The sequence below is a fragment of the Dipodomys merriami genome, unplaced genomic scaffold, assembly GCF_024711535.1.
Source record: "Dipodomys merriami isolate MVZ:Mamm:240054 unplaced genomic scaffold, mDipMer1.0.p SCAF_24, whole genome shotgun sequence".
NCBI classification, from domain to species: Eukaryota; Metazoa; Chordata; class Mammalia; order Rodentia; family Heteromyidae; genus Dipodomys; species Dipodomys merriami.
The window spans coordinates 23,075,345-23,100,848 of NW_027203826.1; the positions used below are offsets into that span (position 1 = coordinate 23,075,345).

General features: G+C 44.1%; 1 protein-coding gene across 4 annotated transcripts in view; it reads left to right on the forward strand.

Annotated features, from left to right (window-relative positions):
- Positions 1-4,205: 4,205 nt before the first annotated feature.
- Tnr (tenascin R) overlaps positions 4,206-25,504 on the forward strand; it is a 414,919-nt gene continuing 393,620 nt past the window's right edge. For 2 of the 4 annotated variants that reach the window (XM_070034414.1, XM_070034416.1), the window contains exon 1: positions 4,206-4,770. The gene's annotated coding sequence lies outside the window, so the exon portion shown is untranslated. The remainder of the gene's footprint in view (positions 4,771-25,504) is intronic. The other 2 variants (XM_070034415.1, XM_070034417.1) reach the window with 2 other exon arrangements.

Consider the following 25,504-nt stretch of genomic DNA (forward strand, 5'->3'; position numbering starts at 1 on the left):
GTGGTAATTAGGTGTTATGGTGCATAATGGGCAGTTCATGGCAGGGTTCTTCTCCCCAGCAGGAAGAAGTCATGAATGAGACTCCTGGCCTCCTCACCTTTGCTATGGGGAAAGTATTTGAAGTCACAAAATAAAAAGGAACATTACCTTCCAAATGGTGTCTCTACCCTGGAAGAACATTTATTCTCTTCTCCCTCTCCCTCTCCCTCTCCTTCTTCTTCTCCCTCCCACCTCCCTTCCCCCCCTCTGTCTCTCTCTCTCTCTCTCTCCCCCACTCTTCTGGCCCCATGTATGCTGCTAGGTGCTTCTTAAAGGTAAACACTGCCCTGGTCCCCCAAAGAGTCATGGTCCAAGTAAACAGACTATGGGAAAAGATAGAAGCGACAAACAGAAATTGTGTAGGAAGGAAGGGTTAAGAAATAAGAAGGCATGCTTTCAAAAGAATGTCCTGGTTAGGGAGATGATTAATCGTCTAGGCCTTGGCCATTGCCTCCCTTCTCCTTCCCTTCCCAGGGGTATCTGGGATTTAGAGCAAGCTTCCTCCAATGCTCACCATGCTCTGATGTTTGCTTCGGTTAACCTGGGAACCAAGGACTCCCTTGGCTATCAAAGCAGAGCATTGTGTCCCTCACTCCTTTGAGAAAAAAAAAATAGCCACAGCTATACCTGCTAAGTTCTTGTGTCCAACACTGCTGTAATATAACATTTCCTTGCAAAATTTCACTCGTGACTAACCACGCTGAGGCTCCTAGAAAAAACCCTGGAGGCAGCTGAGTGCCTGAGAAAGTGCTGAGTTGATCTAGCTACATAGATAGCACAATAGCAAGCAAGAGAGGAGGGTTTGGGGCTGAGATGCTGGAGAAGCTAGTGATTACCAGCTTCCAAAGGGGAAGTTGTGACAGAAGGAATCAGAAGACAAGGAACCGGTCACTGGTCTCAGTCCAATATTATCTACTCATAATACATCTGGCTACTGTTATGAGCTAATCAATAAGTATAGTGTAGATATCCCTTAGGTATCAAGCACTTTAACCCGAAAGACTAAATAAGCATACAACTTTGATAGGATTAATAAAATAGAATTGTGACCTGGTCCTCAGTCTTCTTAGCTTTCTTTCCTGGTAGTGGTGTCCATCCAGAAACCATTATGTTCAAATAATGGGCTCTAGATCTGCATCAACAACCCTGGAGCCAATCTAGGCAGCGCAGACTACTCAAACCACGGCTTAGATATTTCTATTACAATCTATGTTTACCCCTGCCTCAAAGCTGACATGTCCCAAACTAAATTCATGTATTTATCTCATTTCTCCTCCACCCTTCTGATATCTATCTCCCAAAGTTTGGCATCTTTCTGTCTACAATGACCTACTCTCTGTCACTCAATGTTCCTAGTATTCTTCAAGACAAACCAGATCTCATGTTTTCCATGTAGAAATTGTGAGGTGTAACAGAGTGCTTTCCCCAGTGTATACTCATTAAGATCCAGGTAAATGGCCATGTCTCATGAAAGGCTCTATCACCCTCCCTGGCAGAAAGACTCTATCCACCTTGGGGTTGCCTCTCACAGCAAGCACTTCACCTGAAACTCTTTTCTTGCCTTTTGTTTACACCTTCCCCGTTCAAACGCAAGAATCTAATGCCTGTACTTCTGCAATATCCCACTTGCTGATATATTCGTTAATTTCTCATCCAGCAGAAGTAATCCTGCCATTCTCCATTTCTCCTTTTTTCTGAACTGACTACTGCCTTCTTGTGGCTCTCTCATTTAATGATAATGGCTCATGCTCCTCCTACATGCCGCTTTCTCTCTTAGTTACTGTGTTTGTGTGCTGTTGAAAACTCTGTTTCAGAGTGTGCATCCAAATGACAAGACAGGGCTTCATAAAGAGGTTGATGTTGGAATCAGACACCTGTGGTTTTGATGCTTTTTAGCTTGCATTGTCCTTACTAAATGTGTGATCTTGAGATCTTAAATGAGCCAGTTACCTTGTGCGGCCTTAGTTTCCTCATTTAAAAATGTATTGTTATTATAAAGGTGATATACAGAGAGGTTGCAGCTAACAAGTCAGGTAAAGAGCACATTTCTTTCTGTATAATGTCACCTCTTCCCTCACTCTCTCCCAGTTTTCCCCTCCCATGCATTTTCCCCATTTCTAAACAGGATGTTGGTGATAACTTTGAAAGACTTACATCGTGCTCTTTCTTTCTCTTGCATGAACTTGCAAATGTCATGTCTTCCATCTCTTGTTCTCTAGGCCTCTGCTTAGATGCTACCACCTTCAGAAGTCCTTCAGGTCTTGAAGATCAAGTTAGTTGTCTTTCCATGTGCTTACTTACTACCTTGAATCTGCCTGTGGCTTGGCTCTTAGCCCCTGAACTGCACTGGTCTCTTCTCTGTCCCTTTCTCCCTACTCAGAAAATGCAAACTCCAGGAAGATAGGATTTTTTCCCTTCTCTGCTGTGCTTCATACCTTTTGATCTAAAGGAAGTGAACAAGCAAGCAAAAAAGGACAGACCACATTTGGTAAACAATTCATAACTGAAATTCTGAAGAAAATGTCCAACATCCCACAGAGCGCTGATGAGCTCACATTGCAACAATGCAGTGTATCAGAGTGCTGGTTCCACCTCAGCACGGTGTTAGGCACTCGGTAGCAGGCTGCACTTGGCACAGAAATTGAGCAAGCTGTCTTCTGAACTGATACCAAAGCCCTAAAGTTTCCAATCTCATGAGATTTGTAATGAGTTTTGTACACAAAACTACCCAGATCTCTGAGAGAATCGGCTTCTTTTTTTTAAAAAAAAAGTCTCATCAGGAATAGCATTTTCTAGTTTGTTGGCACCAATGCTTATAAATATTTTATTGTAAAAACTCACTCACATGTAAATTTATTACAACACTCTAGGCACTTCATTATAAATAAGAGCAATGATTGCTAAGGTACTACCTTCTACTTATTCTGGATGTTATCACTTCTGAGAGATAGAGAAAGAGAGAGAGAAAGAGACAGAGAGACAGAGAGACAGAGAGACAGAGAGAGAGGGGGGACTTGGGGGTATAACAGACAGCTCCAGAGTCAGATGGTCTGCATTTCTAACTTTACCCCTGATGTTTACTAGAGGTGTGATCTTGGATAGGTTATTTCACCCCTCTGTACTTTTGTCTCCTCATCTGCAAGATGTAATGCCAGCAGCTGCACCATAGAATTCTTGCATGGATTAAATGAACTAACATATAAGGGCTTTGAGCACCATCTACTATGTGGAGTAAATATTCTGGGTTAGCTGTTGTTATTTGTTAAGCGGTGACCCAAACAAAAGAAGAGGGTTTGGATAAGACCAGCTTTAAATTTCCTGCTGCCCTGAGATTCTCTGTCTCTATATCACAGCAGTCCCTCAGCATTCCTAGTCAGTAGGGAGGGGGCAGCATTATCCACGTTTTACAAACTGTGGAGTGAAGCCATAGAGAAGCAAAATGTACAGCAAGTGAATGGCAGTCTAGAACTAAGACCCAAGTTTGTAGATGTGTCAGGAGTCTGAGACTGTGCATGCAAAAGTGCATGTTCACTATCCCTTATGAGCAGTGACCCCTGAGGTTTTGTGCTGTTGAGATTCTCCATGGATACTCAACAAGGTTGCTGCTGGCTATTTCTGAGATAATCTCAGGTTCTGTCTTTCCACAAAATAGACATACTAGTTTTCAAAAAAGCCATATTATAGACTTGGGCAAGATCCCAGCTAGATTTTTTTGCTTTTTTTTTTTGTTTTGTTTTGTGATTCCTTACATTCTCTGCCTCTTTACACCCCATTCCCCAAGTTGTGCTGGATATACACACCCCTCAACTGACTGTAGAAGTCACTTTTACTGGATGCTTCCCTCTGTTGTGAACTTGAGAACATGACCTTATTCCAAAACATAATGTCCCTAACAAATACTTCATCTCCCCCTCCATCCCATCCCACCCTTGACTTCTGCAATGGCCCACAAAGAATCTGTTATAAGCTTTACCCTCTCTGTGTGTCCCCTTTCTAGGTAGGTCAGAGAAAGGCTCTGTCCTCTTCAGGACCCTGGCTGTGTGGAGGCTGGGAGAATCCTGCGCCTGAATCCAGCCTGCTGGAGGACTAAGGATATTTTTCTTTTCTGTCCACTAGGGGGCTGCTTGTAGAGGAATGGAAAAAACAGAGGCTTCAAAAATAAGCTGCTGAAATTTCAGCAAGAGGGGAAAAGAGAACGAGAGAGAGGAGAGAGAGGAGAGAGAGGAGAGAGAGAGAGAGAGAGAGAGAGAGAGAGAGAGAGAGAGAGAGAGAGAGAGAGAGAGAGAGAGAGAGAGAGAGAGAGAGAGAGAGAGCGCAAAGCAGTCACAGGCTTCCTCATCTCGTTCACGTCAGAGGCAGGAACTGACTGTGCTTAGATTGTTGGCTCAACGCGCAGAGACAGGAGCAGACCCAGAGAGAGGGAGAGAAGAGAGGGTCCTTCCTGACCCAAGGAATTATCACTAGTGGAGTAAAGTCACCTGACTTTTCAAATCTTATTTTGATCGCCTTTTTTTTTTCTTCTCTCCTTCCACTCATAGCCCTGCTGGCTTGGGTTTTATTTCTTTCCTGGAGCCTTCTCTCAGAAAAAGAAGGAAAGGAAGAGAAGACAGAGAAAGAGAGAAAGAGAGAGAGAGAGAGGTGGGGGCTCTAGGTGAGTGCATCGGCTGGCCCCAGCCTCAACAGACAAGATTTCTCTTCCCAGGAAGCTCCAGGCTGCCACCCCCAGCCCCGGTAAGTCCAGAGCACTCCGCTCCTTCCTTTCCTTGCTAGCGTGATTTCAGCACCAAGGAGAGCAACGCGATGCATTTCAGTTCCTGTGTGTCTGTGTTCCTGCAAGGCGTTTGGCACTAAGGTTACATCTCTCTGCTGCCAGCAGAGCTGGGATCTGCATAGGGAAAAAGAAAGAAAGAAAGAAAAGAAAGAAAGGTGTAAAACTATGTCTACTGAATTAGAGGGGGTTGTGGACCCTAGCCTTATGGGTAGACACGGAGTGTCTGTTGTATGTGCACTGTTGCATAAGACAGGTGAGTTGTGAGGAAAATTGCGGTGGGTCGTATTCTTTTCTGAGTCTGGATAAAGCTGACCTTTTTTATGTAGATAAGAGGGAGGGTTTGGGGGGGGATTAGTCGTATACCTTCTTTAACTCTTTCCTGACCACCCCTCCATGGTGGGAAAGAGTTGTTCAGGAAGCTGGGGATGAAGGTTGGAGTAGAGAGAGAGTGAAAAGTTATGCTTCTCTGAGGGAGCTTGGAAGAGATGATCTTTTTTTTTAATGTCAGTTCTCCTAGGATTCTCTGGGTTCTTGCTGTGCAGAGTTCCCAACCTGACCTTTTGTCTTCTCTCCTGGTGTGAATTCATGGCAAGTAGGCAGCAGGGCTGCAACAGGTGAAGCCTGGGCTGGGGCAGCATGGGACAGAGGTCTGTCTGACTTCATGCTAACAGGCGAGTGCCCATGTCTTGAGTCTGGCTGAGGTGACCTATGCTACAGGAGATGCCATCCTTGGCTACATTGGGTTGGAAAGGGGACAGAAGTCTTTTCTGTCCTATTTTCCAGGGCATCTGGCAGTAGAAGCAGCACAGAAGGGTTTGTCTCCACGTGTCTAGGTGGGCAGAAGTGAACTTAGACTGACCCCAGACCCAGGAAGACTTGAGGTAGAACTCGGTCATCCTGTAGCACTGGAAGGTTGCATATCATGGCTTCCTACTTCATTGTTACTGCTTTCTGCAAGGTCCTGCTCTATTTGCTCCTGCCTCCTGCCCATTCAATCTATCATGTCAGTTCCCTGTATTTAACTAGCCTTTTCCTCGGACACACTGTGTGCCTACCTGTAGCCTGGTCAGTCCAGCCCAAACCCTTAGATGGGGCTATTCAACAAGTGGTGTCAGGAATTTTCTTTGATTGTCCAATTCTCCATGGAGCCGGCATTCAAACAGGCGGGTATGAGCTTTTCACAGATAGACTTTTGCCCTCATTCGGCCTCTTAACTGTTTAAGTTTCTGGTCCTTGCTCCAAAGTATATTGAGGTAGGAGAGAGATGGGCAGTGTGGTTGTTTACTCTTCCTAATCCTGAAAGCACTCTAATGTGGTGAATCTTTGGTTTGTTTTTAGTTCAGCACTCGGGGTCCCTTCTTTAAGTTAAAGAAAATCCTCTGCCTCCAGTTGGGGACTTTTCTTGCCCCTTTCTGGGTGAAAAATGGTTCTGAGAAAAGTGGCATGACTATTTTTGTCTACTCTTGGCATTGCATCCAGGAACTTCAGCATCTCCTAGGAATGGCAGATGTAGTGAAGGGAAAAGAAAGATGTTAGCAGTTGTAATGATAGTAGAGGAAAGATTGAATGGACAATTGCAGAGAATCAGAAACCAACACTGGCTCATTCAGATTTCAGCTCTCTTTCTGTCCATGAAATTCAAACAAGTGGGTGGATAGATGTTTGAAAGATATCTCCCTGAAGGTTTAGAAAACCAGGCCTTTGCAGTGGATCCTGTTCAAATCCACTATTTCATTACTGAAGTCATCATACTTGGTAGTCATTATCCCATTAATGCCCTTAAATTTTGTGAGAAAGAAGTGCTCTGTGATGTTACTGTACCCATTGTTTCAAAGGCCAGACATAGATGTTTAAGGTCTTAGGCCAGAGGGTAACAGTGTGGAAACAAACTTCTTGTGTGCTCAAATCTCACCACTTTTTAAAGGCAGATAGGCTCTTGTATGGGAGAATGGGGATGGATTGTTCCCCGGTTGACAGATATTTGCAGCCAAAGTCTTTAGTGAACTTGGTGTAGGGCAATAGCCTCTCCCTGGTGAAGACTGGAAATCAGCCAGGAATCTCACCATGCAGCTGGCCTTTAGTTCTCAACCAAGAAGATGATCAGAGGCCAGGATCTCTGTGCTTACTCTGAAGGCAGAAGTTTGGGAAGGTGTTCTTCACATTCCACGGAGGTCACATGCACTCATTTTGTCCCCAGAAACCCAAGATGATAGCCTTCTTCCCCGGGCACATTGTATTAGATATCTTGGTTTGGGGTGTGTAATGAGTGAGCCTTCTGTGTGGACATCTTCATTGAGTTCTCTGTGCCTCCAATGCGACAGGAGTAGGAGAAGGCTAGGTTCCTTTCATCTAGAAGAGAAATGGAAAGTTGGACTCAAGCCTAGCCCACATAAAAGACTTCCATCCCCCTTGCAGCCCCCAGCCTTTCTACCTGGCCAGGAAGCTGGAGAGAAAGCCACTAAATTCTCCTATTTATTCTTTCTTCACTGAGCAGAGGAGACACTGGGCTAGAAAGATGAGAAGGGAAAGGGCAAAAGAAAGTTGGCATTCTTCATACTGGTATGTTGTTATTATTTACCTGGAATGGGCTACTGTAACATTTTTTAGACATTCTTAATGTCTTTCTTCCTTCCTTCCTTCCTTCCTTCCCTTCCCTTCCCTTCCTTCCTTCCTTCCCTTCCTTCCTTCCTTCCTTTCCCTTCCTTCCTTCCCTTCCTTCCTTCCTTCCTTCCTTCCTTCTTTCCGTCCTTCCTTCCTTTCTTTCCTTCCTTCCTTCCTTTCTTTCTTCCTTCCTTTCTTTCTTTCTTTCTTTCTTTCTTTCTTTCTTTCTTTCTTTCTTTCTTTCTTTCTTTCTTTCTTTCTTTCTTTCTTTCTTTCTTTCTTTCTTTCTTTCTTTCGTACTGAGGAATTGAACCCAAGGCTTCATGCATGCTAGGCAAGCACTCTACCACTATGGCTAGGCCATACCCCTAGACCTACTGTAACTTATTTTTTATTGAAATGTAACTTGCATATAAAAATCACAGATCTTAAGTACTTGAATGAATTAAATGTTGACAGTGTGTACACTCATTTAACTCCCATCTCAAATGAAATACACAGAAGTATATTTCTCATGCTTCTTTCTAATCAGTGCTTTCCTCCACCAACCCATCACTTTCTGGCTGTTGCTACCATAGCTCACACATTGTGCAGCAAGACTGCATTTGTCTGTATCACATTATATATATATATGTGTGTGTGTGTGTGTGTGTGTGTGTGTGTGTGTGTGTGTGTGTGTGTGTGTATATACATATATATGTATATATATACATATATATATATATATATATATATATATATATATATATATATATATATATATATATATCATTTGCACCCTAGACTTTTCAAAAGACTGTTACAGAGTCCCATAGCTATTGACAATGAGTGGGCAACAGGAAGAGCTGTTTATGGTTGTGGAACTAGAAAGTGTGTGGCCATTTCAACTGTTTGTATATAAATCAAGTCCAACCAGGAATTGAATGGTCCCTGTTGTGAACTAACCTGAACTTATTGGATGATGCAGTTCCTAGATATGCTGTTGAAATTTCTATTAAATATGTAGAATTCACCATCAGGTGAGTGGTCACGAGTCACCCTCTCTGGGCTTCAGAAGACTGAGCTGAGAGCACCAACAGGAGCTTAGGTGAAAAGAGAGAGAGAAGGTTAAGTTTCATTGTGCTCGCATGAATTCCATGAAACCCAACCCAGCTCCATCTGCCGCCATGATGGTTGAAGAGGAGGTCTTCAAGAAGTCATTTGTTCAGACTCATATACCCCCTTAGCATTATTCTTTAGCAGAGAGTGCTATTTTCTATTTTGCCATTAAGAAATAATGGAGTTACCAGAGAATAATTGTGACTTTGCTTAGTAAATAGATCTCTGTCTTTTTCTCCCTCCCCCCTCTCTCTCTGTCTGTTTTCCTGACATTTTACCTGCCCAATTCTTTTCTCATTCTCTAAGCTTGAGGACCACTGGTTACACATGAGATATTTTGTGAAGCCTCAACTAATAAATCAGAGTAATAGCAAGTCAGTCAAGCAAGTCAGATCTTTAGTAGACCTCTATACGTGTCCAGGCGGCTCTATGATCACAAACTTATATACATGATCAGTGGGTGGCCATATCCTCTGCTTCCTTCCATTTACGAGACCTTTACTATATGGTATTTTCTTTTAGGACTTTGCCCCTTTCTGCATTCACTGTCCTCAGATTATGCATACAGCCGGCTCTTTCACGGAGATGGCTCCCCAAGTTGTATCTCCCAGCTGGGATCCTACAAAGTAAAGTTCAATTTGCTAAGCCATCAGACTGTGAGCCAAGCTAAAAGATGGCCACCGTGTGGGTTCCCTAATATCTAGAGAGAAGGGGTTACAGCAATACAAAAGTTAAGTGGTGGCCATGGGAACCGTTGTAGTAAGGACTTGGCAGTAGAGCAGAGATATACCTTTGCCTTATCTTGATTTTTGTGCTATGATAATAAAGGTGAGATTCCGCATCCCAGGGGAGTTTCATCTTCTTAAAAGCACAACCAGTGAGGAAGTGGGGATTGGAATGGAGTTGTTTCAAAGCTACTTACAATTCTAAGACTCACTACAGCTTTTCCTTGGAACATGACTTTGGGCTAGAACTGTTTTGATACACTTTGAACACAGCAAGTAATGAGTATGTCATTGTCAGTTGGCAAAGGAAATTCAACAGCCTTGCTTTCTTCTCTTTCCCTCCTTTTGTGCTATTTACCATTTTAGTTATTTTAGGTACATAATTCAGTGATACTATGCATTGTCCATTCACCTTGGCATGCAAGCATTACCACCACCTATATAGAGAACATTTTCATCTTGTGAAACACCACAACTATTAGATAATAACTTCTTATTTCCTTCTCCCAGCCCCTGGCAGCCACCACAATGATTTCTGTGAATCTGAATTGAGTTCCTCGTATATGTGGAATTCTCCACTACTCAATATTGTTACCTGACATCATATCTTCAGGGTTAATCCATGTTGTGGCATGTGTCAGAATTCCCTCTTCACAGCTACATAATACTCCACTGTATGCATAGGCCACATTTTGTTGATGATGGACCCCTGAATTATATATTTTTCTATACTTGAATTCTGGCCAGATGCCTCTGTTTTAATCTCCCACCATATGAGAAGGAAGAGTTCCTGATTATGACACTGACTTGAATTGAAATGAGTGCCTTTCTCTATAAAGCCCAAGCAGGTGGCTTCCTGGAAAAAGACTGCAGAGGTGACCTGGAGCTGGTGCACATGAATGACCCGGATCTGTCTCCTGTACTCACACCCTCAATGTGAAGGTGTACAATCGATTTGGGGTAAACAAACTAGACTCCGAAATTCTCATCTATGCCCACCCTTAAGTGGCTCGATCTTATCACAGAGTGTTGCCAGCAGACGGAGAAGGGCCCCGTTTTCACCCTGCGTGGGCCTTTCTCAGGGTAAGGCAGTACAAAATGAGACTTCATAATGAAGGAAAGGGTCCTGGGGTCAGGGGCAAATGAGCCAGCAGACGCATTACAGTCTCTTAAAGTATTCTAGCTCCATCCCTCGTCCTCCGAGAAGGACACTGCCAAGCTCACTTGACTTGGCTTCTTTAATAACATCTCATGCGCTGGCTGTAGAAGACTCAATAAAAGGTCATTATCAAGACCCAGGAGCAAGTCACAGCCCTTTTAATCTGGATGTGTTCCCATCGCATGGTGTACAAGGGAGACAAAAGAGAAGTCTGGAATATTGATCCCATGATAGTATTAGCTTAGCAACATTACTGGGCTAGAATTTTGATCCTTGATTCCAGTTCACCTAAAATTTGCACCCCTGGAAGCTTGGATCTTGCTATTGCCTAAAGCTAATAGTGGCCAACATTTATTAAGTGCTAATAATAAGTGTTGTCCAATCAATTGCCCTTAATACTGCTGTTACTATTATTAACAAACACATCTAAATACTCTGAATCATTTAGTAGCTAAACATTATGACATATACTATTAGCCCTACTTTTAGAGATGAAGAACTATAGACAGAGTGGTGCTAATTAGCTAATCAACCTTTTACAGCTAGCTGTAGAGCAGAGTCTCAAGTCCAGGGTCAAAATCTGGGTCTTAACTGCTTTCTTAGGTTGCTTTTCTCATCCACTCAGCAATTAATGATGGTAGGGCTTGTAATTCATCTTAAACATCGTGCAGCATTGTGCATCTTTATATGTGGAAACATCTCATAATCTCTATCTGTGAGTAGAGAGTCCAGTGTGAAAAGAACCCAAGAAGAATTTCTGACTCCTTGTTGGCTCTTTTCAATTTAAGTACAAGGATTTCCACCTCTGTTCCTCTTTGTAGTAACATTGACAGCTATTATTGATAAAATATCTTAAGTGTGATGCTCTAGACTAGACCTTGTGATAGAATCTCATGGTATTCTTACAATAATGAGTTAAAGCAGCACTTCTGGGTTTGTTTGTTTTTTTTTTTTTGGAGCTTGCTCTAGGAGGGCCACTGTCGCTGGAGTTAGATATTACCCTCTTTCTGAATCTTCACAAGAACCCTGAAAGCAGGTTGACAAAGAAACCTTCCCAAATCAAATGAGAAAGAGACGCTAGTTAGGTCCCAAATTGAACTAAAATAATCCTTTTCGTTATGAAGATCGTAGAAACAGAACACATGGATAAAGAACACAAAGCTTCTGAGAAATTTAGAGATGTTAAGTAGATCGCCTGAAGCTACACAACTGGTAGATGAAGGGGTTGCCTTGAACCAAAGCCCCATCTCTGGCTTGTATCTTTGACATACCTCCTTACACCCTGTGTTCCGTATGCCGAGGCCGATAGGACAAAATCCTCAAGTATAAGAGGAGAGCTGATTATTACCTGCAAACTTGGTTATCTATTCCTACTTTAGGGGCTGGGCACTGGGAATGCTCACAAGGTTCTCTAAACTACCAAAAGGAGAAAAAAAAAAACCCTTACTTTACCAGATACTGACCCTATGACCTTGGGCTATTTCATAACCTGTCTTGACCTAAGAGATCAGCAGCCTTTCCTCCTTCCTCTACCCACCAAAAACCTATAGATAATCATCATGTCAGCCTTAAAGATTTTTTTTGAAGAAAATGGAGTGGGGCATTGGTACAAAGTGCATAGGACTGTGCTGGCATGGAGCAGGAAGTATGTCTCTGATGGATGACGGTGCCAATAGCTACTCAATACAGCCAGGGTGCACAGCATTGTAACTAGCTAACAATTTATCTGGGCTGACCTGGATTTTTTTTTTATTCTCTTCAAGTGCTAATGGGTTGGGCTGGCCCTTGTTTTACATCACCTTGATTTTAGGAGCATGTGTTGGGCTATTTTTTTCTTCTACTCTTTTAGCACTAAGAGCCTGGCAGGTTGATATTTAAAAATATCTGAAAGCTGCCGCTTGCCAATTAATTACCTAGAAATTGTACCAGATTGAAATGAATTTGAGCCTTGAGGAGACCCCGGGGTTTAAACCCTATTTCCCACTCAGCTGGAGACGGGGAACATTTCTCCTCCTTTCTCCTCCCTCCAGGTTCTTCTGCCAGTCTGAGTTTTATTTATGAAACATTTTCCCTTCCTTTATAATTATGTTTTCCATAAGAAGAGCATCTAACAGCCACCTCCTGGTTGGGCTAGAGTAATTGTTTGAATCTTTTGACGGTGTGCAATTTCCAAGCCTGGAGTTTATATAGATGACTGTGAATTTATCTCTGCTAGTGCATCGGGAGAGAAGCGATTTGCCTGAGTCTTGGAGTCATGTAAGCCCTATGGCCACGGAATGCCGGCATTTGTATGGATGGGCTGTTTATCTAAACGGATTTCTGTAAAACATACACCTTAATAAGCCAGGGTTTTGCCAGCACGCCTCCTGATGTCCCCTGTGAGCTTGTCAATGCCAAGGTCGGCAGCGATGACCAGGCCAAGGGACAGGTGTGGGAAAGAAGTCAGCTGACAGCCCCACATCCCTTCCACATGACCTGCTGACAGCTGGCCAGCTGTGAGCCAGGCCCCAGCACAGGCAGGCCAAGAAGAGGCCAGCTCAGAGGCCAGAGAGCCAAGTCTGCCCAGTGCAGCGAGGTAAGGGGGGGCGGGGCTGGGACAGCTGGAGACAGGGACAGAGCTCGGAATAGCAAATGAGAGCCTTGCAAATGGCTCTGTTGAAAAGGCCAGAGACCAGTTCAATCTATAAAGGGCTGGCTCCTCCCCGTGACCCAGGCTGTGCCACGGAGAGAGATGGAACTTATAAACCTAGCCATAAAACCTCCCGTTCAAAGCTGTATATATTTATAGAGACATAAATGAAGTTTAATGCCACCGAAACTCACTATAAAAGCAAAAGACTTCATCTGTATCTACATCAGGTGCAGATCGGTGGCAGATTTCTGGTCTGTTGGCCCCCTCCCTCTCCCCTTCTCCCTCCCCCTTTCCCCTCCTCCTTCTCTCCCTTCCCGTGGTGCTCTAGGCCCAGCTGAGCTCTGGACCACACCCCTGGGCGGTGGGTGGAGAGGCGGCAAGGATGCGCTTGTCTTAGCTCCCAGGACTGTTTAAAAGCAGCTAGGAAAAAGAAAGGCAAAAGCACTGTCAAAAGCAAGAGGCTTCAAACAGTCAGGAGGCTGGCTTTAAATAAAACAATTTGAGGACGGTTGGCTTTTCATCTGCCTTTGAAAGCTGCCTGGTTTTTTCAGTCCTCAGAGCTCCGGATGGGATGTATAATGCCAAGCCCTCCTGACTGGCCCCCAGACCCTGCGGTGCCACCTGTGGCCTTGGGTCCTGCAAACTGCTCAGGCACGCAGCAGCTCTGTGAAACCCTGTCCTGCGGGGCTTTGCCTCCTAGCTCTGCTACCTAGCAGCCCTGGGGAAATCACTTAACTTCTCTGAACTTCGTTTTCCTGCCATATGAAAGTGGGAAATGGTTCCTACCACTCAGAATTGTCGCATGCATAACTGAGATGCTGTTTTCCACAGGCAGACTTGCAATAGCCCTGGGGTAGCATGTACTGATTGGGTTTGGGGCCAATTGAATAGAAAATAGGGTTTAAACCCCTTTGTCTACTTAAGGCTGAAATGAATTTCAATCTGGTGCAGTTTCTAGGTAATTAATTGGCAAGAGTCAGATTTCAGATACTTTTAAATATGACAGGCAGAGGAGGTACTCGTGTGTGTGTGTGTGTGTGTGTGTGTGTGTGTGTGTGTGTGTGTGTGTGTGTGTGTGTGTGTGTGAATGAGTAAGCATGCATGCTGGTACTGGGACTTGAACTCAGGGCCTGGGTACTGTCCCTTAGCTTTTTTTTTTTAATTGCGAAAATACCGTACAGAGCGGTTACAATTACATGGGCAAGATAATGAATACATTTCTTATCAAGAATTGTAGCCTCCTCCTTTGTTTCCCCTTCCCATCCCTTCCCTCCCCCCCCCCCCCCGCCACCGTCAAAGTTGTAAAGTTCGTTTTCGACATAACAACTTGTACATCTCATTGTTGCAATGGGTCCTCCTGTATCTCTATTTAAACGATTTGTTTTGTTTTTTTCCCTTCCCCTCCACAAATTATACAGACATCAAATACAGTGAAAGCAGGGGTTATACCGTGGGGGAGGGACACACAAAGCAACAAAGAAATCATTTTATAAATATGTTAGAAACAATCGCATGAAAGAAAAAAACATTTGAATACTTATTTGGGGGTTCATTTCCCTAACATCAACTTATCTGACCTTTTCTGCTTGGCTCAGACATATACTAGGTATTGCAAATAAGGGAAACCATGGGACCTATGTTTCTTTGGGCCTGGCTTACTTCACTTAATATAATTTTTTCCAAGTCTTTCCATTTCCTAACAAATGGGGCAATGTCATTCTTTCTGATGGAGGCATAGAATTCCATTGTGTATATATACCATGTTTTCTTAGCTTTTTTTCCTCAAGGCTGGTGCTCTCCCACTTGAGCCACAGCCAGCGTTTTTATAGTTAATTTGAGATAAGACTCTCACAGACTGGGTTTTTCCCCCCCAGGTTAGCTTTGAACTTTGATCCTTAGATCTTGGCATCCTGAGTAGCTAGGATTACAGGTGCCTGGCAGGAAGTACTTTATAAGGTAGAGCTCAGAAACAAACTGTCTGCTTTGACAGGTTTTCTCCCCATAGCTTAGGGTCTCTCTCCCCCTTCTTATCCCTCTGAGTAGCCTTAGAATGGCTGCAAGAGCCGGGCACCGGTGACTCACCCCTGTAGTCCTAGCTACTCAGGAGTCTGAGATCTGAGGATCATGGTTCAAAGCCAGACCAGGCAGGAAACTCTGTGAGATTCTTATCTCCAATAAACCACTAGAAAACCGGAAGCGGTGCTGTGGCTCAAGGGGCCCACGACTGACAAAAAAAGAATGGCTGCAAGAGCAAACACCTCCTGCAGGTGCTTCTTTGAGTCAGGCGTTGAGTTTAGTGCCTTGCCCTCCTCCCTGAGCCTGGCTAACTCCCCCCCTGCTATAGAGCATCTGGCAGAAGCACCCTGGGAACAGCTTGGGGGAAGTCTGGAAGATCAGACTAGGAAGCTCTTATCCATGTGGAGTTGCTCTTGTCCTAAGGGCCTGTGCGGCCTTAGGCCGCCATTGTGCAATGTAGGGGTTCTCTTTCCAAACTGGATCCTCAGATGATTCCAAGGTCGTGGGTTTCCTTCTGGGTCATTCTCCATCCCAGGGAGGTGCCATGTGGGGTTTTCTGCCAAGAGGAAAAGGGGCTTGTGGATCTGGCCCCTGATAGGAGCTGAGCAGAGAGTGGGCAGGAGACCACCATCAGTCAATCTCTTTTTAAAGATGGTCAGAAGCACACACGGCCTGAGTTATTAAAATGAATGTTATCAGCTTCATGTAGTGAGAATGAAAGGCTTCCAGCCCTTCTCAGGAGTGGTGAAGGGACAGGGAAGGGAATAAAACCCTGGAGATGAGCTTCCGCAACACCCCCTCTTTGTGGCTGGAGACCCCTGAGATGGTGAGCAGGTGTATACCCACCCTTGGATTACTTCCACGATGCAAGGTGAGGTGTTGTGGGTCTCGATGAATGCATTTCCTGGTCAGCTACACGACCTCTCCTGACATCCCCAGGGCTGCCACCCAGGCAATCTAGGCAGGAGGCTGGGTACCTGCTCTGGGAAACATAAAGTGCATTGCCCTTTTCTTCCTGATTCTTAAGGTCAGATGTTGCTAAAGGGATTATTCACCAGTGGCAAGAGCCTGCCAGGAAGAGAAAAGAGCTTTTTCATTTTCTGAAGTTTTGCATCTCAGCCTGAAGGCAGCCTCAGCAACCCCCCTGAGTGTCCCTGCCAGTGGAGAGGTAGGGTCCTCCGGGCTTAGCTGCCCACGTTCTGCTCTTTTGCCTTTCCTTCCCTTCCTTTTCTCTCTGTCTTCCCTGACTCCTCCCATCTCTCTGCCTCCCTTCCTTTCTTCCCATGGGACGATGGAACCACAGCCTCAAGCTTGCTGGGCAAGGCTCTGTCACTTGAGTCACAAGCCCCTGGCCCCCAAGCCCGTCTATTCCTATATTAGGGTCTTGCTAACTTTGCCCGGCCTGGTAAACTGGTGATGATCCTCCTGTCTCTGCCAGGTGTGTACCACCATGCTTGCCCTCAATTTCTGCTTTGTTTTCCTTTGGAGGCAGAGCGGGAAGGTGGGGGGGAGGAGAGGAAAGCACTTGGGGTTTGAACTGAGTTTCATGTTTGTTACTCAGTCAAGTACTCTATCCCTTAAGCCATATCCCCAGACCTTTTTATTTTATATTTGTATTCTGAGAAGTGTTCGTCTCCCCCCTGACCCCCCCACCCCTGCCACCTCTCTTTCTCTCTACTTGAAGAGAGCCTCAGATAGAAATTTTCCTACTTACCTCTGCCTTTCTTGTAGCTGGGGTTACAAATATGAGTGACTACATACAGCTTTTTTTTTTAAAGATAAGGTCTTGCTAATTCTGCCCCCTCAGCCCCCCCACCCCCCGACCCAGCTGAGCATCAGACTCAGTTCTTCCGTTTCCATCTCCCAAGGAGCTGGGATTATAGGTATGTATATGCCACTCCCGTGCTTGGCCCATGTTGAGTTGTATTTGTTTTAATGATGTTTAGAATCTCTTGTGTTCAGTTCAATCACAATAGATGCCCAGTGTTTATCGCATAGTGACTGCTAATCTGAACATAATAAAATAAGTAAATAAACCCCCTGTCTGGCATTCTCTAAGTACTTCTCACATAGACACTGCTGCGTTTACGCAGTTGCCTTCATGTGAGGTGTTATCCTCATTGTGCAGGTGGCTCGGGGTTTACAAATTTTCCTAAGGAGACACACACAAATGACAGGGGCAGGATTTGAACTCAGGCACTCAGCTCTTACTGGCTACACTGTCTCTGGGCAAGACTCAGAAACTTCCCAGCTCCCCTGTTGCCGGAGAGTAGAGAACACTGGGGAAATATGGTGGACTCATGGAAGACGGGAAGAAAAGCTCAGAGCTGCTGCTCCTTCCAGGGCTGAGTGTTATTACTGCTCTTCCCATACTTTGAGGAGTCATTCTGTTTCTGACAAAGCCCTGTCTAGCTCCTTCAGGATGAGAAAAGAAAATGTGGGTTTTCTTAAAGTAGTTTCACAAAGTAGTGCCAATTTTCACCTAGCTACAAAAACCTGTTCACCTTGTGGTTCATCGACTTTAGGGATTATTTGGGCTACAGTTGTAACTAACCATTCACTTGTGGGCTACTATGTTTAACTTTGATCTGCCATCTTGCAGGATGAAATTCCTCCAAATGGATTCTCAGTGATTGGTCTACTTCGGGCAGGTGTAAGGGGAGAGGATGACAGATATCAAAAGCCATCTTCGTTTCTATTGAGGTTTTTCCTTGAACTCTAAGGCCATTGGCTGAGCTCCAGGGGTAGCCAGGGCCACCAGAAGATTAAAGGGGAGGCAGGTAGCATTGGCTGAGGCCAGGCTGAGCTCAGTGGCAGCCTGGATATGTCCTTGCTCTACATTTAGAGAGAGAGATGGTAGCAGAGTAGCTGCAAGACAGGTGGGGTGGGTAAGCTGTTCTGCACTCGATACAGTGGCAACCGAGCCAAGAGGCAAAAGTCATCCCAAGGCAGACATGCTGGAGGCAGGATCAGCTAAGAACCTGGTGCTAGCAAGTGTAGACGTTGATGCTTAGTTTTTGCATTGGGTGATAGTTGCTGGGTAGGGACAGTCTCATCATGGCTGTGGGTGAGGTGATTCAGGGCTAAGAACTCATCCAGGTGCGGGCCAACTACACCTGTGCAAGGAGACATAGAGTGAGGGACAAAGATCTTGAGTTCTATAGACAGCAAACTTGAACTTAGATCCTGGCCTTGTCTAGCTGAAGGTACTTAAGCTTTCTGAACCTCCATTTCCTGGTTTCTACTAGGGAGATAATGATATCTCTTAGGAATTTTGTGACAATAAATAAGGCAACATATCTGTGCACCTGACACTTTAGAAAAAAAAAGTGCTTCATATATGTTGATTCCCTTCTGCTAGAATTAATAATCTATATCTTTATTGTATTTCATACTTTAGTCCTACTAAAATTTGTACATGTGTATACCTGTGCTAGTGGTAGAGCTTGAACTCAGGGCTGGGGCACTTGAGGTGTTTTTTCCTTAACTTTGGAGCTCTCCTACATGAGCCACAGTTTCACTTCTGGCTTCTTGCTGGTTAATTGAAGATAAGAGTCCAGGCTGCCTCCAAACTGTGATCCAAAGGTCTCAGTGTCCTCAATAGCTATAATATTAAAGACATGAGCTGCTGTACCTGGCTAAAATATCACATTGATTTGCATAGTCGTGTGAGAAGATAAGCAAAATCATCATTATGAATTGCTTCTACTTCGCAGATGACAGAATCACTATGGAACTGTAGAGTTCAAGGGCATTGTCCGAGGTCGCACAGATAGTAAATGACAACTTGCGTCTTTTATTTTGCAGTCAGTGAGACCCATTGCCCAGATGCCGGAGAGCAGAGCTGGTTCCCACAGCACTGCGGTGTGTTGCCCGACACTGGATAGGGCCTGGCATGTCTTTGAAGGCTTTGGTGCCAACCTCTGAAGTTTTTATTTCTGCAGTGTGCTGAGATCTGCCTATCTTAGTGGATTAGTGCCAAGTGTGCTATGGGCCAAGGAGACTGGGCTTTCCTGCTTCCCCTAGCCACACAGCCTGGGAACCAGAGACACTCAAAGGGGCCAGCTCACCCCAACACTCTGACCCCAGCAAAGAACATCAGGCCTGAGTCCTGAGGTCAGCAGCCTCAAAGTCACCGCTCAGGGAAGCCCAGTTCCACAACCTCACTGGAAGTAGCCGTCTCGCTCTCCTCTATTTTATTTTTGCTATCACATTCAAAACAAGTCAACTGTCTGTTTCCTCCCCCAAATAATGCAAACTGGGAAAGCAAAGGCTTTACCCATCTTACTCACAGGTGTATTCCCAGTCTGGACCACTATGTGCATCTCCTAAATACTCATTGGGTGCTTGCATTAAGAAAGAGTTCGTCTCCCAGGGTCCATGTTTCAACAAGGACCTGCTCTGAGACCATCATTTGATTGGTGGTTGGATGTGGAGTTGAGTAGGACATGATTTTGATTGTGAGGATCTCCAGTGTGACTGAGGAATTTCCACCCATAGATAACCATCCCACAATATGAAGGGCAAAATTTAGGAGCCGGCTGAGGATATGGATGGGAGAGGAGGGAGGAGACTCTGCTTATGACATCTTATTTAGCTTCACGAAAAAGAGATGGCATGTGGGCTACTGCCCTAAAGATTCCTTCCAAGTAGGAGAAACAGCATGTGCAAAGGTTCAGCCTATGAGGCTGGGAAATGCATTCTAGCTGCAACAAAGAAACAGTGCGTCATGGTGGGCAGGGGGCAGTAAGAATAATGGGGCGGGGTGGAGGGGCTGGAATCTCAAACTACGTTGTAAGATGCAGGCTTGCCACTCTTTCAGAGAATTAAAGGCACAGCTTAAGCATGTTTGATACCCCATTTAGACATTCTTTTAGATTAACCCCATCCTTTACTGCAAGTAACCAGAGCCTCTGTATGCCTCAACTTTGCTAAATGGAACACTGGAGGTTGCTATTCTGTTCTCATTTTAATAAATGGAAGCCAGTTCTCAGCCACCTATATTGATTCCTCTAGTGCCTTCTTTATTGTTTTTTTAAATATATATTTTTTATTGTAAAAATACTATACAGAGGGGTTACAGTTACACGAGTAAGGTAATGAGTGCATTTCCTATCGAGCATTGTTACACCTTCCTTTGCTTTTCCCTATCATTCCTTCCCTCTAGTGCCTTCTTTAACATTATACCAACGTGACTTCCACCACAGAGGTTAAAGGCAAGATTGTTTAGAAAGGATGATGAAGGGAGAAGGAGGAGACTGAAGATCCAAGTCCACAGACCTTGAATGCTCATTCTGTTGCCCTTCACTATGGCTTGGTAGAGAAAACCATCTGTTCTGTTTATTCTGCTCCTTCTCTCTGGATAGAGGTTGGAGCTGGGAGGGGAGCTGCCCCTCCCCCCCCCATGCCAGTGGTTCCACTCTGGGAAAATGTTCTGCTATTGATTTGTGTGTCAGCTAGTCGAATGGGGGTATTTAAACTGTGGCTGAGCACCTAATAAAAATTTAAATTATCATTTAAAAAAAAGAGAGAGGGGGGAAAATCCTCATCAAGGAATAACCTCCCCAGCAAAGTAAAAAAATCAGCCACACACCACTTCAGGAGCTGGGGAAGGGAGCCTGAAGATTAGGACTATATATGCCTCAGGCTCCCACGTTCCCCCGGTGGCTTCTCCCTCTAATCTGAGCAGCTCTCCCAGGCTCTGAGACTTCAGACCACTCATTAGCACCGGGCTTGGGCAAGTACGCATGTCTCTCAAATGCCTTGTTCCATAAATAGGCAGAAACAATGGGTATCTCAGTTAATCCCTAACAGTCATGCCAAGTTCTTGGGCAGAGCTTAGCACACAGTAGGCACTTTACAACTGCTGTTTTGCTTAACTACCCCCTAACACACACACACACACACACACACACACACACACACACACACACACACACACACAGTCAGGATCCTACACTGAAGATCTCTCCTCAAAAGCCATGCTCTGTAGCCTATTAAAATCTGACTGCAGCCAGCAGCTGCCTTACTTGAAAGCCCTGAGCACTAAATCACACCTATGCATAAATGATTGATAAGGAATTAATAGGTTAGGTGGTAGCACTTATGGAAAGCAGAAGGCAAGAAATGAAAAAGTCTTAGCAGTAGAATGTCAGACATCAGTACAGGTCTCTGTGGGGATATTTTGGGTGACAAGGCTGCGGCTCAGTCCCTTAAATCATGCCCATTAAGAAGCCAGTTCTCTGGCCTCTTGGAGGGACAGATACTGGACAAGATCAGGAAAGCAAGGAGTGGGCCCCTCACACTTTAATGTCACAATCAGAAGGCACCACCCTACACCCATCGTCATGACCTTGATCTTGACTTTGACTCTTAACTTCAGCTTCTGCACAGTATGGAGTTCCAGCTTTCCTGCTGTGGCCGCTCATCTCATGTTTCTGGCTCTAGAATGTCAATGCCAGCAATTGCACAGGGGTTTCCCCTGCCCCTGCCCTGTTCCTCTTTTAAGCATCTGTTGCTTTATTCCAGATTTACTTTTCATGCTGATATTGTATCACCTATCATGACCATACAATGCATCTTGATCGGTGTTACCCCTTCCAACGTTCTCATCCATCCCTCCCAACTCACCCTTCCCCCACTCTTCTTAATTCTGTAGGATATACATTGAATTCTTGACTGCATCCTCCCTCCCTTCTCCTCTTCATCTACCTCTCTCCCTTTGACCCTACTCCACCCCTTCAAGTACCAGTGTTCCTGGTGTTTATTTTGTTGAACTTTGACCTTGCCCTTATACTATTTGAGTTCGCCCTTGAATTCACGTTATTCTAGTTAGTGCACTTGTATGTACTTGCACACCACCTACTGTATCTACTTATCAGTTTATAAGGTAACTCTATCTTCCACATATTCGGGAAAGTGCGCATCCTTTGTCTCTCTGAGTCTAACTTACTTCACTTAATTTTTCCCCCCGGTCTCTCCATTTCTTTACAAAGCAGTAAGTAACTTCACCTTGCATTATACAAGCAGGTCCTTTGCCTTCTTCCTGCCATGGTCACCTCCTGTGGTCCCTGTCCTCTGCCTCTCAGTCCTAGCCCCTCTTTGTTGGCCTTGCAGTCATTCGCATAGAATTCACCGTGCCCTGCTTCCCCAGGACTCTTGCAATCCGGATCCAGTCTCCTCTCTGGAATCCTCAGTCCCTCCCTAACCCCTTCATTTTCCCAGAGGTATTTAAGTGTCTTCCCATATTCCTTTCCCTAAAAAAGGGATGGTCTTTCTTGATTTTACTCTCTTTTCAGTCTCTGTCCTATTCCTTAGCTCCCAGCTAGAGCAGAACTTAATAAAAAATGTTGTTGATCCTGATTCTCACGTCAGTTTCCTCTTCACCAAATCCTGTGTCTACCTATTGACACTGTCTCAAAGAAACTCTTCTTGTCCAGGGTCTCCAGAGATCTTCATGTTGCCAAATCTCATGATCATATCTGTTCTTTTGGACTTGACCTCTAAGCGTTCTTGGGCAATGATTCCTTTTTATAAACCACTATCTTCCCTAGGCTTTTTAACGCACCCTTCTCAGCTTTTTATTCATTGCTAAGGCCATTGTTCTGCTTGTTTCTATGACTGTCCTCAAACTATCAAAAGTAAAAGCTCTGGAGATAAGTGACAGGCCACTCTCTCCTCATACTTGCAGCTTAGGGGCTTTCGTACTACTGATTCTGCCAATTTCTGCCAGATACTTATATAATCAGCTCTGTGATTCCTGGAATCCTGTTTGGAGAGTTCAACTCCACCTAACACCTCTCTTTTGGTACTTAATTAAATCCTGCAACTTAATGTTTCTAAAGAAAATTCTTCATTCATTGATGTCCTGAACTCATTCCTCTTCTAGTCTCTTCCTTCTCCATACAAAACAGTATGGTATCATGTCTGTCCAGTTACTCAAGTAATAATAGCTAGAAAGAACTGTCTTTCCTTCCTGATCACACTCAGTTCTCACTTGAATCATTACAAAAGCACCCAAACATTGTCTCTGATTTCACTTTAACTAAAATTAAAGTGACCTAGTGAAAATGTACACCAGGTTATATGGTGCTTTAGCCTGATCAAATAAGAAAAGAAAAGAAATTCCACATGCTCTAACCTTTATATACTTCTTTACCCTCATCTTAAACCTCCCCTCTACTTGTTCACTGTGTTCTACTTATACTTGTTTATCACATAACATCTCAGGCACTTGAGGACTAGTACAATACTTTTCTGCTAGAATACAGAGAAGTATTAGGAAGCATCTAATAGAACTCCTTCATCTTATTGACAAGGCGATCCTGCACAGGAAAGGGAAAGTCTCACCTCAGATCAAGAATCTTGGTTGCCAATACAGTGCCCTTTCCACTACAAGATGAAAGTTGACCCCTGCCTTCTGAATGGTCTATCCGTGACCCGCTTTGTGAGTCTCAGAGTCCTTTACCCTGCTAGAGAGGTAGCTTTGAGACCGGCATCACTCTCTGTTATTATCAAAGGCAGGGCCCGTGGCAGGATCCATCTGATTGGCTCTATGTCCTGAGGTAGAAATGGAGTCCTGAAAATTCCTGTATAGAGATTTGGGATTTTTGAAAAAGAAAATATCCCACAGATTCAACATTGTGGGGCAATATGAAGCTCCCAAATAATGTGCTTTATGACTTTTGTGAACTGTTAAATAAACAACAAGGTCACATCGTCGTGAAAGGTGCTTTGCATTCCTTAGGCAGACCCTTTCGATGGCCTGGCACCATCTTCCTCTGGCACTACCATGCAGTAGTGTGTTGAGAGGGTGCGCACTGCTGTCTAGGGTGATCTGTAGCCTCATCATGCGCCTGTGTTTACTTGGCTGTCATTGCTTTCATGCCACATTGGTGCTCATTCAAGCTGATTCCCCAGCCCTACCCACTTCCACCTCTGTTGATTTGCCTATAATCAAGGATTATTTGTGTATTGGGTTGACTTCACTGAAGAACAGCCATTGCATTAAGGGATTTTTATAGCATGCTATTATATAAATTATTTTGGAAATGCAAGGATTCAAAAATATCTAGCCTTTGTGATAACTTATGATCTGAGCACATTTCCCCTCACCCCTTGCTTTTCTTTTTTATCTTCTATATCATCACTGGCCTAGCTTTGAGCCTTAAAAGCCTACACCTCAAATGCTGATCTTTCTAAGACATTTGCTGACCTGTGATCAAGAAAAATAGCTGTTTGCTTAGCTGCAGCACATCATACTTTCTATACATATGTTCTCTGAGCACCAGCCAGTGAAGGTAGGATGTCTTTTGTGAAAACTCTCTGAACTACATCCTTGAACATGTATTTTGACCTCATGTATTTTGGGAGATAGGGATAATTGGGATATGATTTTACTCTCATATTGGAGTTTAGGACCAAACTTTGGAATACCTTTCCAGTCAGATTTTGTAACTGAAAAAAATATTAATTACCAACAATTTGGATTTTATATTATGTCTCCAGGGATCCCATCAATGATATGGACACTCTTCAGTTCCTGGCCTGCTACAGCCCTGCAGTATGTAACATAGAAAAAAATAACCTGGATCTTAGAGATGTTCTTCATGACTGATGTTTTAGCATGTCCAATAGCACTAATGACTTTATATTTTTTTCTTATGATGTTCATTGCTATTTAAATAATTCATTTTCTGCTCCATTTATTTTCTTAGTCTATAAAAGAAGCACTGGAAATCTCAGGGTGGCTCCTAAATATTTAAAACTCTTTGTCCTTGTTGCATTAAGAAAAAATGTACCTCAGAAGTTTCTTCCTCTCAGTCCACTTTCATTGTTACGGTTTTTGTTGTTGTTTTCTGAAAAAGTTTCTCACTATGTAGGCTTGCTTGGTCTCACACACACTTTCCTCCTGCCCCCACCTCTTGTGTTACAAGAATTATATTACAGTCTGCCATCCTGTGCATCTTCCACAACCCATTCTTGTTTGCAGAAGCAAACATGCTGCTAATCCCTTGGGCAAGAGGCATTGACTTTCTAGGAACTGTCCAGGGTTCTGAATATCTTACCGTGACAAAGATCTCTGCACTTAGGAAACAAATCCTCCACCAAGCTCTGTTGACTTGTCTCCTCAGCATCTCTTACATTTGTCCATGTTGCCCCATTGCTGGCTTGGTAGCTCCTTACTCAAAAGATCTCCATCCTAACCCTCTATTATTAAGATGATTCTGTTCGTATTTTTCCTACATCTCTTGCCACCTCCTTTTGTTTTTTTGGCTTCCTCTTCCTCTATCTTCTTTCAATTTTCAATCCTTTCATTTATTCAGTGAATCATTTCCATGATTTTTAATTGTTGGAGAACCAGAGGCACTGAACTGGTATGGGTTGTGGTCACCATGGATGGTGTCATGTTGTGAAGCACTTGCTTTGGAAGTCTTATTTGTTGAGACCTCCTGATGTTGCTA